The sequence below is a fragment of the Monodelphis domestica genome, chromosome 4 (genome assembly GCF_027887165.1).
Source record: "Monodelphis domestica isolate mMonDom1 chromosome 4, mMonDom1.pri, whole genome shotgun sequence".
NCBI lineage: Eukaryota > Metazoa > Chordata > Mammalia > Didelphimorphia > Didelphidae > Monodelphis > Monodelphis domestica.
This window is the reverse complement of record NC_077230.1, coordinates 348,977,624-348,994,673: the sequence shown is the minus strand read 5'-3', so window position 1 is coordinate 348,994,673 and position 17,050 is coordinate 348,977,624. Positions and strand designations below refer to the sequence as shown.

Below are 17,050 nucleotides of genomic sequence, written 5' to 3'. Positions count from 1 at the left end.
TATGTAAATTATATATGTGTGTTAATATAAACATCCCTTGCTTTTGAGTTCCTTTTGGATTTGATTTACTTTGATTCTTTTTTATCTTGATTTTGTGGCTATTTAAAAAATATCATCACAGTATAGATTATTCTCTTTTCATCTCCTGATATACTTCTCTTATTGACTTTATATTTCTTTTTTTTATAAGTAAGAAAATATGTCTTTTATTTTTACTTAAAAAGGCAGCCTTGGTTTTTGGCTAAATGAAAAGGAAGGAGCAAGGACTTAATCAGTTATTAGGTCTGGCCACAATGGCAACCAATAGCTCTGTTTCAGGCTGCATACCACTGTCAAGAAAAGAAGAAAGAGGGAAAATAGTGGAAAACTTTCATCTACTCCTTGAGAAAATATGTACACACATACCTCCCTCCATTAAAAACAAGTAAGGGACTTAATTCTGGGCAATCCCTTATGGAAAAAGTAAGAGACATTTAAATTATAGGATAGTTAAGATCATGTTTTGTTTTTTAAAAAAAGTAAGTTATCCTGGGTTCAACCCCTCTCTTCTGGCTCATGTTTGAGTGACTATATAGGCAAACCAAGGTTCACCAATGCAGACCTTGGTTCCAAAGGAATGATGCTGGCACCTAAAATACTCTGCTTTCTAATCTGCAAATATGGGAAGGGAGTGTAAGTCTTAGACAGCAAGACAACTTGATTTTGGTGGGTCCCCAGTCTTTGGGCAACATCCTATGTGCAACTGTATTGCATGTGGAAGTTGACAACATTAGTCAGCATTAGTTCTTTGCACTGAGATGGCAAAGGGCTCAAAAGGGTGGAAGGTAAGGCAACCAGGTGTCTAATTGTATGGTTGATGGGGCAGCCCAGAAGGCCTGCCTGGATCTCAAACTTGAGCAGACCAGAATCCTGGGCATAGAACCTGATTGGGTGATCTCCACAAGTCTTGGGCTGCTCCATGATGGACATCCACTTATCGTCATAGCTGAAGAGAGAAGATCGAGCTAGGGACTGCCACTGTATGACGGCACTGATGGGGAGCTGACCAAGCAGCTGCCATACTGCCTCTGTGTGGCCTCCATATTTTGCATTTATAATAGTGTCTTTAAACCAATGTTGGATCTGCCTTGCAAAATTGTTACTAGAAGCTGAACATGGAAACTGGACAGCCTTATTGTCCAGAGTGGCATTGCGGAAGAGGTCACAGAAATTCTCAAAGAGCTCCAGCAACTTATCTGAGGTGTTCTCAAACACTGCTATCTCTTCTGTTGTCACCATATTGTACACAACAAAGAAGGAAGGCTGTGATGGGTCTGTGACCCGTAGTGTCACTACATCCTCACTAGTGTACTTGATAAACAGGTGATTTTCATCTAGAAGCTGCATCTTCCACGTGCACAACTATTGTAGCTGGTCAAAATTTTGGAAGAAGCACCTCTTGGCCATGGCACTACCATCCTGCTCTGCTCAGTGCCACAAATATACCAACAACCAAAAGTACTTTAGGGAATTAATGAAAGACTCCTTGTAAGGGTTGGCCATGCCTATTTGACTGTACTCGCTGTACCTCAGGGTAGATAGCTGTCATCTTCATAGCAGAATCGACCAATGGTATGCACATCAATCAAGGTCCCCTCAGGAGTGACCTGGAAGACATGACTGGTCTGCTGCTGTACTAAAAGAATAGCTAGTATGTTCTCATATAAGTATAACCCTTGGTTGTGGGACAAGATCACTTTATCACATGTAAATGTTAAGGTGTCACTTAACCTAGCAGTGTGAAGATCAGTGATATGAAGGGAATAGTCCTCCAAAGGAGAGAGGGAATTTGGTGTCACTGACTCACTGTTGTGATATACTTCGTAAAAAGGAGGGTGAGGCTCTTCAGGGAGATAGGCAGCAGAACCCACATTCACACAATGGCAGTCATCTGTGAAGAGGTTACATTCTCAATTTAGGCGTTCGCCATTTGCAGCAACATTGGTAATATGCAACAAGACAAAGAAGCATTCAAAGAGTTGGCCTCGAATGTTGACTGACTGTTGGTCATTGCCATTGGCCAAAATTTCACCCTCGTAACCCTGCAGTAGGTCTTCTGCTTCCTGGCAGCATAAATATGGAACTCATAAATCTCCAGTCTGATCTGAAGCAAAGGCAATAAAGTAGCGCCCATCAGGCAAAAATTTTTGCAGGAAGTAAGGTGTTTTTTCCACATTAACCACAGTAAAGTTGGGGAAGACATTCTGGTGGAATACTCGAACCTGGTGCCAGTGGGTACCAGTCTTGCCTGAAATGATGCTCTGACACTCCAAGTGGTGGATAACATTCTGGTCCTGGATTCTTTGAGGTTTGATTGTTGGGACATCATGATCCATCATCACAGCATCTTATTTTCATCAGTCCCATGCCCTCTGTCGCACTGGGCTTATGGGGCTGGGGCGAGGGGATCCCCGGGCTTCCCTGGACACGCCCTGATGGCCACCACAGCTGCTGCAGCCACTGCCATATTGCCACTTGACTTTATATTTCTGATATTTTCTATTTCTAATAACTTAATACAACCCATTACATTCAAATATTGTAGTCGTTTCAGTCATTTCTCCCAATCATTGCATTTGTCTTATTTCTGTTTTTTCTTTGTCATTCCAAACAAAGATTCCATGAATATTTTCATACATACACAACTTTTTACCCTCTCAATAATGCTCTTAGGGCCTAATCCTATTAATATAGTAATGACCTCATAAAACCCTGGGTCAATGAACATGAACAGCTTAATAGCTTTTAATGTATATTTCCATCTTGTTTTCTAAAAAAGAAAATTCATAGCTTTCCATGTTCCTATCAGGAGTTAATTTGATCAATTTAGTCTGTCTGGTTCTCAGTTAACATGTATTACCAGGACTATATATATTTAGCTAGATCAGTCTTAGGCAGCAGACACAATCTGTTGCCAAGACTATGCTTTTTCCAAAACCATGTCTTTCCAGCTTGGTCATACCCAGTTGAATTTTTGTTTTAATATCACAACCTCTCAGGAATGCAAGATTACCTCCAATAGTATGATTAATGTTAAAGTAAAACTTTTGCAGAATATTTATGCTCTCCAAACCATTGTTGTCCCACCAGAAATTATGTTTGGATTGTGTGTATGCTCAGGCCTAGATCTATTACTAATCTTATGCAGATGTATGGGAGATCTCCAGATATCTGTCATATTTAACTTATCTGAGACTTTATTCATCTTCTTAACTACTTTCTTATTTACCTTTTGGTTAAATTCATCTAGTTTCATACCTTCCATTCTTTTAATGTTGCAGCTACTAGGTCTAGTATTATTCTGACTGTAGCTCCATAGTATTAAATTTTTTTTCTTGTTACTTGTAGTGTTTCTCATTAACCTGGGTTCTATAGAACTTGGCAGTGATATTCCTGTGCATTTTTATCTTTGGGTCTCTTTGAATTGGTGTCTGGAGAATTCTTTTAATTTTTATTTTACCTTCTGATTCTAGAAATTCTGGGCAGTTTTCCTTGATGATTTCTTAGCGTATGGTGTCTGAAACTTTCCAGGAGTTCAACTATTCTTATGTTGTTTCTCTTTGATCTGTTTTCTAGGTCAATTGTTTTTGTGATAGGATGTTTCATATTCTCTTTTATTATTTCATTCTTTTGATTTTACTTTATTATTTCTTGTTGTTTTAGGAAATTATTAGCTTCCCCTTGCCCAGTTCTAGTTCTTAATACATTATTTTCTTCTGTGAATTTCTGGATCTTTTTTTCCATTTGGATGATCTTTCCTTCATAGTTTTCTTCATTTTCTTGCATTGCTCATTTCCTCCCCTACTTTTTCCTTCACTTCTCTTATTTGGTTTTTGAGTTCTTTTTAAAGCTCCTTTTCTTTTTCAGCTTGTAATAATTTATTATATTTCATTTCTATTTTTGAAGTAGGCATTTTTACTTCACTGTCCTCTGATTTTGAGTTGTGATATTCTCTGTCCCCATAAGAGCTATCAATAGTTGGGTTCTTTCTCCTTTGCTTGGTCATTTTTATTTATTTATTTTTAAGTTTAGTGGTCAAAACAATAGATTTAATTATTGGTCTTTTACTGGACTCTCAGGGTTCCTATTGTGTTGGGGTATGTTACCTCACATTGAAGGATTTTGTGTGTGTGCTCGTTTTCATCTGGGTCCTATTTAGGTTTTCTAGTTTTTGTAGTTCAAAGTCTGATGTAATCCTGGGTCCCTCATTCAAGCCCCAGTCTGTGATTGATTTCAGGTGTTCAGACCAGAGCCAGCGGACAGTTCTACCCCTGCTACCTCAAGCAGCTAGTCCACCTCCCACTGTGACAGCAAACAGGGAATCCATTCTCCTGGGAGTGAACACAACTGATAGGCCCCAGTCCCTCAGTAATCACACTCACTGAAATAGTCCCAAAAGGGGAGGACAATAAAATTGAAGTAGATAAATCCCTACCTGCATTTTTAGGGAACAGATCCAGCTTCGCCCCCCTCCCCCAGAAGGTTGAGCTGCTTATGCAGGCAGCAGACCAGGCTCTACTTGGCTTGGGGGATGAGAATTAGGAAGGATAGGAAACAAAAGAATTTCAGGAATATCAAAGAGGTCAGGATGGAAGCAAGATAACATATGGCTAACTAGGGCTAGGTGACTAAGTGCATGTGAAAAAAAGAAAATTAGAGAATGGAAAAAAAAGTATGCTTTGATCTGCATTCAGATTCCATTGGTTCTTTCTCTGGAGGTAGATAATATTTTTCATTGTAAGTCAAGAAGATACAAGAGAAGTTAGAAAGTTAAAAATGACAAGATTTGCAAGAGGTTGGATATGTGGGCGTGTAGGTAAGTGAGGAGTTGAATACATCACTTAATACACACTGTGTGACATTGTTGTTATGTGACCAAATAGGATAATACATATGAAAAGCTATGTAAGCTTGAAAGTAACATATAAATAAGACCTTTTGGTATGTGTATAGACTAATGGATATAATAGTCATGATTTCAGTATTCCAGGATGGTTACAGTGTCTTACACATCTCTGCATGATTCCCAACACCAGTGTGCAAGTTACAAGAAACAGATTTCAGCTTGATTTAAGGAAGCATTTCTTAATGGTCAGGGCTGTCAAAACACAGAACAAGTTTCCTCAGAATGTGGTATGTTCCTCATTCCTTTAAATGGTCCTTGAATCTGTGACTTTGTGATTTTTGCCTAATGAAGCTTGTAAGGGGTGGGGGAGGGCAGTGCCTTGCTCTGTTGGGCTGAGGGTGCTGAAAACAATAGATATTGGGAAATCATGTTACATGATTTAGAGATGTAATGTTGGGAGTTGGGTCCAGCCCCACCAGCCCATAACAGTTTCTATTCACATCACCACCACCACCATCATCACCATTGTCATCATCATCATTGTAAGAATATATATCACCTTAAGGTTTCACCTTAAGGTTTGTAAAGCATTTTATAAATATTAACTCATCTGATCCTTAAACTACCCTGGAAAGTATGCTATTTTAACCCCATTTACAAATGAGGAAACTGATGCAAACAAGGGTTAAGTGACTTGTCCAGGGACACACAGCTATCAAGGGAGGTTAGATTTGAACTAAGATATTCCTAATGTTAGGTCCAGTACTCTCTGTACTTTTCCATTTAGCTGCTTCTTGAATCAACAACATGTAATAATAATAATAATAATAATAATAATAAATGGACATTTATATAGTCATTTGAAATCTGCAAAACACTTTAAACAGAATTACATGCTCTCTCACTGGGCTTTTGGGAGGAAAATGCTCTATAAATTTGCTATATGTATATGACCTGTTGCCATCATTATCAAACTATTAGCAAGCATTAAAAATACCTACTATGTGCCAGGCATTATTTTATATACTGAGAATATAAAGAAAAAAAGTAAAATAGTTCCTGTCTTCAAGGAGCTTATATTTGTTCAAGGAGACAACAAATGTATCTTATAGATAGAAAGATTGATATATATCAGTATCTATACACAGAAAGATAGATACATAGATGAATGGATACAAGATACATAAAAAATAAATACAAGGGACATTTTTTAAAAATCCTTACCTTCTGTCTTGGAGTCAATACTGTTTTGACTCCAAGGCAGAAGAATGGTAAGGGCTAGGCAATGGGGGTCAAGTGACTTACCCAGGGTCACACAGCTGGGAAGTGCCTGAGGCCAAATTTGAACCCAGGACCTCTCATCTCTAGGCCTGACTCTCAATCCACTGAGCCACCCAGCTGCCCCCATAAGGGACATTTTTATACTTATTATACCTTGTGATACTTTAATACTTATAAAATTATTCTTTAATGGTCCTTATTCAGGGAGGTAACAAATACTCTTTATAGATAGGTATGTATCTACACACAGATATATATATATATAGATATATACACACACACACAAATACAAGATAATATTTAAGCTAAATACAAGATACTTTTTTTTTAAAAGAGAGGGCAACTGTAAGAGATCAGGAAAGATAACTTGCAGAAGGAGGCAATGTGAGCAGAGCTTTGAAGGAAACCAGTGATTCTGAGAGGCATAGGTCAGGAGGGAATGAATTCCAGGCATGATGGTAACTCATGTAAAGGAAAGAAGAAGTAAAATGGAGTGTCAAGTGTAAGGAAAATCATCATCATGATCATCATTGTTAATTAATTAATAAATCCTATCTACTATGTAGCCAGAAGGCTAAGGGAGACCAGGGGTTCAGAACTTAAGAAAAGATCTCATCTGAGACTTATCTCCTCCTCTCTTCTTATCTGCCCATGGGCAAGAGAAATCCTCATTGTCTCCCAGTCTAGTTCTAATTGTCTTTTTTCTTTTTGGGGAAGCAGTTTAAATAGTTAGAAAGGTATAGTTTCCCTTCAAAATCAGCCTCAACTTGACTATCCAACTCTGAAGTTCTAGGCTAGCCTTCACTTGATCTTATCTCTTTCATTAATGATGCTGCTTTGTACTAAAGCTGCTATTTTTCATACCTGACACTCCATTTTACTTTTCCTTACCTCTATCAGTCTATCCTCCATGTCTTAAATGCACTTCTTCCTTACCTCTGTCTCTTAGAAAGTTGGGGCAAGTAATGCATTCTTTCTGTACCTCGGTTTCCTCATCTATAAAATAATGGAGTTAGACTAGATGGTCCTACCAGCTTTAAATTTATGACCCTATGACAAGTGATTATCCATGACCCATGATCACTCACACACTCCAGCAAGTATGCCTTGTGTATATTCACAACCCACACTCATCAATTCATTTCTGTTTCCTCTACCTTGTATCCTGTATTTTCTTCCGTTGAGGAGATGGGGTTGGCTCTTCTCTCTACCAGCTATTGACCAGGCTTTAGACAGTGGTATGACTTTGATGCATAGGTGGTAAAATCACTTCCTCATTCTCTCCTCCTCCAGTCATTGTAAAGCAATAGATTTTGAGTTTGTGAAAGGGGGTGATGAAATGAGTTTCAGTCAAAGAGAGAGATAATCTGCCTCAAATAACTTGTCTCAAACTTCTATTCCACATGCTCTTTGAACTTCCTCCTCCTTTCTACCTGCCCATGTTCTCCCACCTCTCCAAATATTACTAATCCTTCAAGACCCAAGGAGTCAGCCCCAAATAGTCTAAAGTCTTCCTTATCCCTGCCTCTCAGAATCCTTAACTTCCTTTGCCATTTAACTCTGGGATCATCTCCTATGGGAAGACTTTTTCTTTTTTAAACCTTTACTTCTGTCTTAGAATCAATACTGTATATTGGTTCCAAGGCAGAAGAGTGGTAAGGGCTAGGCAATGGGGGTTAAGTGACTTGCCCAGGGTCACACAGCTGGGAAGTATCTGAGGCCACATTTGAACCTAGGACCTCCTGTCTCTGGGTGTGGCTCTCAATCCACTGAGCCACCCACCTGACCCCTGCAAAGACTTTCTTAATCCCTCTAGTCATATAAGCACTCTTCCTACTCTGATTTTATATTTATTTATCTATGTGAATGTTACATTTGCATTATATTTTATAATGGTACCTTGAATATAGTGGCCACCTAAAAATGCCTATTTGATGGACTTGTATCCCTATTCGCCAGTGTAATGTAATGTTCCTGAGGGCAGAAGATCATAGGAGGGTGAATTTATAGCTATAAAGGATTTTAGAGGTTGAAATAAATGATAATTTGAGGGTGTATCTGATGGTATATTAGATAACTAATGGATCAAGTTTTGCCTACCCCTACTCCCGTTTTCTTTCCTCTTCAGAAGCCTTTGAGCTTCCCCTCCCTCCTTTCTTCAGTCTCCCTCAAATCACTCAGTGTGAGCTATGAGATATCAATGAAATAGTTCTTAATCTTCTTTGTCATCAAGGATGTAGAAGAGGCATGAAGAAAGAGAGAACTTCATGCTTGCAAAACAAAGCTGGGGACCTGATCTGCCAATCAAGGTGAAGATTCCAAAATAAAATGTTCCCAGGAAAGGCAGTTGGAGCCTGGCCAGAGGAGATGAACTGAGGGACTTCTTCTCTGGGGTTTCTGATCAAGGGAGACTGGCTTCATCTGTCCTAGGTTGAAGGACCTTTGTGGGGGGCTTCTGGAATTAATATGAGAAGAAATTAACTTTTTTTGGTAGTTTTGTGTAATTGGAAGAAGAAAGAAGACTTAACAGTTGTCTTCCATCTCTCTGACTGTCTCTGAGTCACAGTTGTGACAGGACTGACATTTCCCCAAATCCTCCCAATCCTCCTTATAGATTAGGTACACCCTTATCCCTTTCACCTCAATTCCCATCCTGTTGTTCCCAATAAACCCCCTTACTTGAGGAAGAAAGAGAAAAGAGTTTTTCCTCATAAATCTTATAGTCCACTCAGGGGGGAGGGGCGAAGCCAAAGGTTTCAAGAAGATGGGAAGGAGCTAGTGGAAAGGAAAAGTATGAAGACACACAATAAAGAGAAGGTGAATTATCCATTTTTCATAAGCCTCTCTGACCACAAAAGAAAGGAATGTTTCAAATGTAGAATAATAACCATGAATCTGTTACAGGTGAAATTAAGGTTGTTGACTGAATATATTATACTAGTGGTCACCAGGGATTAAAATTCAATCCCGATAAAATACTCAGGTCAGTTTGGGATTTTTATGGTGGTTTAATTACAATGGTAGGATGAAATTAAGAAGAATAGAGAGAGTAAAGGGAATTGGACTGCTCTGGCAAGCCATATAGGAGTTCAGAGGCCTAGGCCAAGGGGCCTTCTCAATCTAGCTCAGGTTCCAGTCATGAGGCCTCCTCCAAGATGAGGGACCTTCTAGGAGGATAGCACTTTAGGAGGTAAAGGAAAGAGGAATCAACCTAAACCACTCACCAAGCATGCTAAGAATGCCACCACGAGCTCCCAATGCTGAAAGAGCCCAATGTCTCCACAAGAGAGAGAGCAAGAGAGGAACTGACACAAAATATATAGACAGTTCTTTATATCACTTCCTGTCTTACATGTACAAATGGTGCTTAAACTTGACTTAGGACAGTCCAGGGGGTCTGTCAGTTGTTTCTTATTTGTCACTTGCTAGCACATGCCAGTCATAGGCCATCTTCCTCAACACTTAATCCTTAAGTGTATACATTCCTGGTTTTAGAATTCTAAGACTAAGCATGATGGAGAAAATCTAAAATTCACAAATCTTCAAGAGAAGATAAAACAATTTCTACAATAAAACAAACCAATAAAATGGGAATCAACAGCAGATAACATTACTATCTGGAGATCTAATTCAATATCCCTCCCTCACTGTCCTTTTTGCATAGGTGGGGAGAAGCAAAACCCCAAGAGAGGTGGTAACATAGTAGAAATAGGACTGCTAAGAATTAAATTCTATTTGGATATCTTTCAAATATATATTGGGTAGAAGAAAAAGAAGTAGGAAGGATTATAGTTGGGGTGATGTTGGTATTGGTGTTTTATACCATGTGTAAAAGTAATGAAATAAAGACAAATACATAACAATTTCAAGAGGAAAAGAGCTCCTATGGTTCAAATGATCATTTCCATGGAGATAGACTTATATGTCCCCCCTCCCCCAGTCTTTCCTAAAGCTTTAGTCCTGAATTACTAATTGCCTTTTGGACATTTCAGGCTTGATATTCCAGAGATACCTCTATCTAATATGTCAAAAATGGAAATTATTATCCTTTCCTCCAAAACTTAGCCATCTTCTGAACTTCAAAATATGTAGAAGCCACTAACATCCTTCCAGTCTGCCAGATTCATAAGCTTTGACTCCTTACTTTTTTTCACCTAACATATGCAATCAGTTGCCAAATCCTGATTTTTCTATCTCTATAACATTTCTTTGATCCTACTCCTTTACTTTACTTTTGCCATTATATTAGTTTAGAACCTCATATAAGTGTATGTTGGCAAATTATTAACAATTATTTTTTGATGGGTTGTTTTCAGGCAGGTCCAAATCTTTATGACCCCATTTGGGGTCTTTTGACAAAGATTCTAGAGTGGTTTGCCAATTCCTTTACAGATGAGGAAATTGAGGCAAACCAGGTTAAGTGATTTGCCCAGGGTTACATAGCTAGTAAGGTTCTGAGACTGGATTTGAACTTAGGTGTTTCTGATTCCAGGCTCTATTCTCTTAACCATTGAACAACCTAGTTTCCTCCTACCATGCAACTACTATTCAATAACAAACTCCAGTGACTCATACCTTTAGGAAAAACTATAAACTCTTATGTTGTGTTTTTAAAGCCCTTCACAAGCTGTCTTCAGTCTGTCTGTCCAGTTTTATTATATATCACTGTTTCTTTAAGCACTCTACAGTTCAACTAAACTGACTTCCCTTTTGTCATAATCTCTCATCACCAAGCCTTTACACTGATTTTTCTCCAGACCTGGAATACATTTCTTCCTTATCTTTGTGCCATAGAATCCTTCTCTCTGTAAAGACACAGCTCAAGTATCACATACTTTTTTTTTAAACCCTTATCTTCTGTCTTAGAATTGATACTAAGTATTGGTTCAAAAACAGAAGAGTAGTAAAGGCTAGGCAATTGGGGCTAAATGACTTATCCAAGGTCACACAGCCCAGAAGTGTCTGAGGCAAGTTTTGAACCCAAGAATTCCTTTCTCTAGGCTTAGTTTTTAATCCACTGAGCCACCTAGCTGCCCCTCGAGAGTCACATTCCACATGAAGTTCTTTCTTGGTGCTCCTAAGTACTAGTGCCTTCCCTCCTTCCTTATATTTAACTTCCTGTATTAATTCTGCATATGCTTTTATTATCTATGTGTATCACTATCTCTATATTTTGTCTTCCCAGATAGGATGTAAGTCACTGAGGGTAGGGATTGCTTCCTTTTTTTGTCCTTATATATCCAGGACCTAGCACAGCGTTTTTCCATAGTAGGTACCTAATAAATGCTTATTGATTAATGAATTAATAATTGGGGGGAGGAGAGTGATATCAGAAGAGCCCTTATGTAACGAAAGAGTGGTACTTGAACTGTTTTGAAAGACACTAGGGATTCTGGGAAATGCAGATGATGAGTGACTATATTCCAGACATGGAGATCCACCTGTTCAAAGGTAGAAGGTTGAATGTCATGAATAGAGAACAGTTAGTAGTTCAGTTTGGCTGGATCAGAGACTAAATTAAAGGTAGTAAAATGATTGAAGTTTGAAAAGGTAGATAGGAGCCAAATTTTGGGAGTTTAAAATGTTGTGAACTGGCATTTTATTCTAGAAGCAGTCTTCGGAGATGCTTGTGGAGGGTAATGACATGCTCAGACCTGTGTTTTAGGAATATCAGTCTTCCAGCTGTATAAAGAATAGATTGGAAAGGAGAGAAACTGGAGACAGGAAGACCAATTAGGAGGCTATTTTAATAGTCCTAGTGAGAGGTGATAAAGGCTGAACTTGGAAGAGGTTTTATGTGAAAAAAGAGAAAGGGATGATTGAAGTTCTTAGGACTCAAATGTTCAAATGGTGCTGCTGTTGAGTCCAATGATTTGAATATTCCTTCCTAAAGACAACTCTTGTTCACATCTTTCCCCCAGGTTCACCATAAGATGTCCACTTAACCAAAGAAAGTGCTGGGGACCTTTCCTGCTCTCTTCTAACGCAACAAAGATACCAGCAGAGGCCTCAAATCATCCCTTGGCATTCTCTATGCTTGCCATTAATCAGTCCACCTATTTTAATTTCTATTTATTCATTTCCCTGGTGTTATTCTTTATTCTCATTTTTCTTTGAAATTTCTTCCCTAAGGTACATTTAAGTCTGCTCCCATCCACAATGTCTTTCTATTACTCTCTGCCTGATACAAAATTTTAATTTCTCAGAAGCTATAATGTTCCACAGTTTTAAATAACAATGGTAGAATATTGGTATTACGAAGCTGTAACTCTGATGAATGCAATTACCAATCACAATTCCAGAGGACTCACGGTGAAATAAATATGCTGTCTACCTCTTGATTAGAGAAATGGAGGATTTAGAGAAAAGAATGAGACTTTTTTGATATGATTAATATGGGAATTTGTTTTGCTGGATTATATTTATTTTTCTTCCTTTCTCATTTGGGGAAGAAAAAGATGGGAAAGGAGAGAAGGTGTGCTTGAAGATAAAATAAAATTTAATGTAAAAAAATCTGTATGTTTGTCTCTGAGAAGCATTAAGGACCATTAATGAAACCACATAGTTTCTTAAAGGTGACCACACTGTGTAGATAGAATCCACTTTCCAGGCTCATCCTCCCCAAGCTCCTCCTACCCCGCATCCCATTTTGTGTGCGTATGTTGCTGGACCAGGAGAGTTCTCTGGATTGGCACTGTGGTGAAACATGGGGTGGGAGCAGGAGCTGTGGTTTTTGCAAACTTTGGTGGCTTGGTGGGCTGTGGATTTTGACTTCCTGATTCAGCTTAGGGTATTTTAGCTAGGTGATATTTTCTGTCTCCTTCCTACATTTCCCTCTTTTTACTTTATCACCATTTTTATTAAAACTTAATGGTTAAGATGTACTAACAGACTTGTGGCATGAGAGTTGATTTTATAGATGGCAACCACAATCTTTTAAAGTTAATATTACATTTAATACTTTACTTTTGTTATTACAAAACCTATCTAACCTACTTTCCTCCTATTTAATTCCAACTTCTTTGATGCATATTTGTTGTTCAGTTGTTTTTCATTTATGTTGGATAATTTGTGACTCCATTCCATTTGGGATCATATTAGCAGAGATATTAGTGTGGTTTGCTGGTTCCTTCTTCAGTTCATTTTATGGATGAGGAAACTGAGGCAAATAAGGTTCAGTGCCTTGCCTAGTATCACACAGCTAGTAAATGTCTGCGACTGGATTTGAACTCAGATCTTTCTGACTTGAGGCCCTATACTCTATTCATAGCACAACCTACCTACCTCCAGATGTATATAGTGATGGAAAAGCTTTACAGATTGTTCATATAACTGCATGCCATAATCTGGGCAATAGGCATTTTTCATCCACTTGGTTTTTCCTTTGTGGATGGATAAACCAAATTCTCTTGAGTCATTATGAATTTCTTCCAGGAGGCTTTGAAGTGTTCTGGCTTGATTCAATCAACTTAATATCATCCATAAATAGGAACTTGTGGGGGATAGCATCATCCATAGTGAATCCCTTTTTAATTTGGATCTCCTCTGTGAAAGTGGGGAACCCCTTTGGCAAGCATGCTGACTTATGGTTTTTGCCCTGCTTAAGCAGAGGATTCCTGAGCAGGACTATCTCTAGAAAATATATGAAGAGATTTTTATGTAGCCCCTCAGGCTCACTTCCTGTCTCAATGACTCATCTAATCTCTAGGATCTACCTAGACACAAGACCCATGCTGTTCTCTCTCACCTTCTGCTATTATCACTGTGTGGTGGAGGTGAAGGGAGTACCTTACTAAATATGAAATGAAGTAGAAATGCCTTCCACCAAATTACCAACAGGCTGATACCTCTCTCTCCTCTTTTCTGCAGCCCTAAGTGCTTAGATGGTTTAATTATTATTATTATTAGCTATTATTATTACATAGCTATTATTATCTTTTCAGGTCAGAGGATAGAGTACCAGGACTAGAGTCAGGAAGACTCATATTTCTGAGTTCAAATCTGACCCTAGATATTTACTAGCTGTGTGACCATGGACCAGTCACTTAACTCTGCCTCAGCTTTCCCACCTGTAAAATAAGCTAGAGTAGGAAATGGCAAACCACTTCTATATTTTTTGCCAAGAAACCCCCAAATGAGTCTGACACAGCTGAAATGACTGAACAACAACAATCATCTTTTGGGCTGTGTAAATTTTAAAAATTCTGATTTAGTTAAAAAAATAAACCTGTGTATTTTACCTTGGTGTACTGTGGACCCCTTCCCTGCCCACTCCATTCCCATTGAAATGAGAAATGAAAAGGTAGGGTAGGGGAAAGGGGCAGCTAGGTAGTACACTTCTGTGGTTGATGTTGGTCGAGGCTAATCATACTCTGTTCTTTGGAGTGTTCCACTATTCTATCTGACAGGATTTCAAATCTCAACAAGGCCAGGATATACTTCATTGGGTCCTAATATAAGCCAGACCACACTCAAGACATCATGATAGCACTCCTCCTGCATCCCTCCCTCCCTGGTTAAGACCCCAAGCATCACACTTACAATCTTCCTAGTATTGTCTGATGCCCAGACTTACAGTCTCTGCGACCATCATCAGTCTTTGATTTTTCTCTTTAGCAGTCCGAGTACGGAGTTAGAGATAAATACTCTTGGTGGTCTGTGAGGGAAGCTTCTAGGATTTGTTATTATAAGAGTTTCTTATCTCTTTCCTCCATGTAACTCTACGTTTCTGTTCTTTTGAGAAACTTCCTGTTTATAGCTAGTCAGTTTGTTCAGCGAGGATGTTTTTCTGCCTTCCTAGAGATCATATCATAGATGAAATTTCCAATTATTTGGAGTTAAAAGCTAAATTCAGCTTAATGAAGTCCTAGTTCAATGTGGGAGAAGCTGTTTCTCATAGTAAGGGCTACATTTGGGGATGGAAGAACATTGTCTTGAGAGCTGGTAGCACCCTATTCTTATACACACTGACCATTAGAACCCAGAACCCAGTGAAATGAGTTCCTTGGTGCAAAAAGAGAAGGCAATTATCCCAGTCCCTCTGAGGGTGAGGAACTCGAGCAATGGAGCCATCCTAGGCAGGGAATAACCATTAATTAACTGGGTCCAACAGTGGTTACAATTCTTAGCTATACTTGGCACATAATAAGTGTGGTAGAGTAGACAGAGTGCTCAACCTGAATCCAGGAAGACTTGAGTTCAAATATAGCCTCAGACACTTACTGTGTGACTGCACAAATCTCTTACCCTGTTTGCCTCATTTTCCTCATCTATAAAATGAGCTAGAGAAGGAAATGAGCCAGGCACTGTTTGGAATACTGCTTACAAATATCTCATTTGATCCTCACAACAACTCTAGAAAGTAAGCTGATCATCACCATCATTCTATAGTTAAGGAAACTGAGGCAAATGGGTTGAGACTTGCCCAGGTTCAAACAGCTAAGTGCCTGTGGCCAGATTTACAGTCAGATTTTCCCAACTCCAGGCCCAGCACTCTATTCACTGTGCCACTCATGAAGGGTAGTTTGTTAAAAATGAAACAAGAGTTCCCAAAGGGCAGGGACTGAAAGGGAAAGTAGAGTTGGCAGGAATTAGGGAGGGACAGAGATAACACAGATGGCTGTGAGGAATTGAGTTGAGATTAAGGAAAGTTGGTCTACTGCTGAAAATTATAGGGATTAAGAGCAACTTTATGGGGCACTGGATTAGCAACCCTAGCACTGGTAATGTGACTGGATTCTTGATTCTTGAGTAACAACAGCTGGAAAGCTGGCAGGGCTGAGGGATGAATGGAGGGAGGGAAGATGCCAACCAGTTGACTGGGCCCTGGTGTCCTAGTGGAATGACTGGATAGGATGAACTTTAGACTAGGGCTGCCTAGAGAAATAGAGTGAAAGTGAGATTTTACTTCTTCACCCTCCAAACAATGACCAGGCAAATGTGTCCTAGAGAAGGTCCCCAAATGAGGAAATGATCTCTCTTAAGTATTATTCTTTGGTTCGGGGAGAAGGGCAGGTTTTGGGAGCTCACAGAATTATAAAACACAAAATGTTAGCATTTGAGATTTTGAAGCTACCTTGGAAGCTCACTCATACCTGAAAGGAGTCAAGTGGTCCTCTGGTTTCTGTTTGAAGGCCTTCAAGGACAGGAAACCTACTCCCTGCCAAAGTACTGCAATCCTCTTCCACTTTGTTGTTCAGTCACTGCAGTCCTGTTCGACTCTTCACAACTCCATGGACCATGGGGTTTTCTTGGCAAAGATCCTGGAATGGTTTGCCATTTCTTTCTTCAGCTCATTGTACTGATTTCTACTTTAGGAAAGCTCTGTTAGGAAGGGTGTTGGTTAATTCTCTCTACTGAGAGGAATGAGTTCTCTAGGAGAGGAAGCCAAACTGAAAGCAAAAAGATTTATTAGCATGTTGTAAGGACGCCCCATATCTTGCTGGGATCAGCTTGCTAGGATACAGATTTAGTTTTTCTAAACTTTCAGGGTCATGTAGAGAACACAGCTAATCCGAAGCATTCAGGGGTAACAGCATGAATAAGGAAAAAGTTTTATTGGAGAGAAAGGATAGTGAAAGAGGGGAATAAGGCAAAGGAGGAAAAAGGGAATATATAAATGCAGTTGACAGATTTTATTATAAGAAAACATTTCCTGTTCAAAGTCAGGCAACAAGGATAAGTGTCCAAATTCTTCTATAATTTAGAAAACAGTCATTTTAAATAAAACTATTGGGGGCAGTGGGTGGATCAGTGGATTGAGATCCAGGCCTAGAGACTGGAGGTCCTGGGTTCAAATATGATCTCAGACACTTCCCAGTTGTGTGACCCTGGGTAAGTCACTTAACCTCCATTGCCTAGCACTTATTGCTCTTCTGCCTTAGA

The 17,050-nt window shown here is 39.1% G+C and overlaps 1 protein-coding gene and 1 pseudogene across 1 annotated transcript in view; both read right to left on the bottom strand.

Moving 5' to 3' along the window:
• Nucleotides 1-16,556, bottom strand: part of LOC100015294 (ecto-ADP-ribosyltransferase 5-like) — a 31,342-nt gene extending 14,786 nt beyond the window's left edge. The window contains exon 1 of the mRNA XM_056795032.1: nucleotides 16,261-16,556. The gene's annotated coding sequence lies outside the window, so the exon portion shown is untranslated. The remainder of the gene's footprint in view (nucleotides 1-16,260) is intronic.
• LOC100012693 (DET1 homolog) lies at nucleotides 733-2,438 on the bottom strand (annotated as a pseudogene).
• Nucleotides 16,557-17,050: the final 494 nt, after the last annotated feature.